Source organism: Schistosoma mansoni, chromosome 4 (assembly GCF_000237925.1).
Source record: "Schistosoma mansoni strain Puerto Rico chromosome 4, complete genome".
NCBI classification, from domain to species: domain Eukaryota; kingdom Metazoa; phylum Platyhelminthes; class Trematoda; order Strigeidida; family Schistosomatidae; genus Schistosoma; species Schistosoma mansoni.
The window spans coordinates 25,672,545-25,674,753 of NC_031498.1; the positions used below are offsets into that span (position 1 = coordinate 25,672,545).

Genomic DNA, 2,209 nt, shown 5'->3' on the forward strand with positions numbered 1-2,209 from the left:
AATCAGCGCTCACTAGAAGCTTTGCCAAAAACATCATGAAAGTGTAAAATCACATGTAGAGTTTCTGGTTGGCTGATTACAACACTGCTTCTATGTTTAGTAGCATTCTAGAATTTGTCAGGAAAACCCAAGGACTTCCCTAAATACTATGAAAACCCTTTATTTTCTGTACATAAATGAACCTTTGGGACAAAGTGCTTCTAGCATAGTTTGCGCCTTTTCTCTCGTGTTCAGGTTGCTCTTGGATGCCGGCTCAGTGGTCTATCGGTTAAGGTCTCTGGCTCGGGACTGGTAGGTCCTGGGTTCGAATCCCGCAATGCTGGATCGTAGATGAGCACTGCTGAGAAGTCCCACAACAAGACGGGACGGTCGTCCAGTACTTCCAGGTTTTCCATGGTGGTCTAGCTTCAATTGACTTATGATTTCAACCTCAATATATTCTTATTCACTATTCATCTTACCTAATATTACCTATTTGTATATAATTGTTGGTTAGAGATTATTTAATTTCATTTTATTAAGATAATATACTGAAAAAGGTACACCTATATATTCTAATCATACTTCTAACATAGTTACTAATAGAATGTCCACAGATACTGAATGTTTTGTTGTTGTTTAAATTCATACAATTTTAATTAAGTACAATTAATGAATGATTGTTACAATTTAGTAGAATATTTTAAATAAAATTGATTAATGAATATAACGATAGGAAATAAGCACATAACATTGTATCATTTCCTTTCTCCTTATTGAATTATAAGGATATACATACATATATATGTATATATATATATCAGAAGGGGATTTGTGTAGAGATATTGGTAACGTTATAGTTGAAATCATGAATCAATTGAAGCTAGACCACCATAGAAAACCGGGAAGCAGTGAATGGCTGTATCATCCTATAGTGGGACTCCTCGTGCGTGAGACTGATAGGTCTTGGGTTCGAATCTCGCTAGGGGGGGTTAGTGAATGAGCGATGCTGAGGAGTCTCACAATAGGACGAAACGGCCGTTCAGTGCTTCCAGGTTTTCTATGGTGGTCTAGTTTCAACTGAATCATGATTTCAAATATAAAATATATATATGTATAAAGACTCTATAGAAGTATTACATTATGCCTAATACAGTCATAATGTTAGTATTTTAATCTAAATAAGAAAGATATTTGTAATTAGAAATGAATACAAAACATATTCAATCTTCAAATTTATTTAGTATTGTTTGTTTGAATCTTCTCACTGATGTTTTAGGACTGCAACTGGTCAGTCTCTTGTTGGCATATGTTCATACTGTGCTTATTGCCTGGATATTCCCTTAATTCACAAGCACTATAAGCAAAAATAGATAGTGGCTAACAGTGGAATCCAGGAAGCGCGTTTCTTTAATTTAAATATTATTACATTAACTTTTTAAAAGAAGAAAATATATAAAATATGGATGAATGAATTCATACCAAGTTCTAAAATTAAAATTTTAATTTTTAGAATAATTGAGAAAATTTTCAACTTAGATGGATGCCTTTTGATAGTGTTGTAATCCTTAAGATCGATCATTTAGGTATAGAGCATTTATTATCAACAACCTCCACAACATTTTCAGTGCCTATTTCATGTAAAAATGAGTATTCCATTTACTTCGAAAATGTTATGTCTGTTTGTCATTCGAGGTTAAGACCGGTGTTAAGCAAGGGTGCTTACTCTCACCCTCTCTCTTTCTCCTGGTGATCGACTGGATCATGAAGACGTCCACATCTGCAGCGAAGCACTCGAAACAGTGGGCAGCTAGGATGCAGCTGGACGATTTAGACTTGCAACAATCGAATTACACTTGATGGAGAGGCTCTAGAGGATGTGAAAACCTTCATATATCTGAGCAGCATCATTGATGAACACGGTGGATTCGATGCAGATGTGAAGGTGCGGATAGTCAAAGCAAGAGCAGCATATCTTCAATTAAAAAAACATCTGGAACTCAATACAAATCTCAGCCAACACCAAGATCAGAATTTTCAATAGAAATGTCAAGACAGTTCAATTGTATGCGACGGAGATGTGGAGGACTACGAAAGCCATCATCCAGAAGATACAGGTGTTCATTAATAGTTGTCTAGGCAAAATACTTTCGATCCGTTGGCCAGACACTATCAGCAACAACCTATTGTGGGAGAGAACAAACCAGAATGCAGCGGAGGAAGAAACGAG

General features: G+C 35.9%; 1 non-coding gene across 1 annotated transcript; it reads left to right on the forward strand.

The window, feature by feature from the left end:
* Positions 1-250: 250 nt before the first annotated feature.
* On the forward strand, positions 251-326 carry Smp_tRNA_00484_Pseudo_CGG.1.1. Its single transcript has one exon. It is a non-coding gene (tRNA).
* The last annotated feature ends 1,883 nt before the right edge of the window (positions 327-2,209 follow it).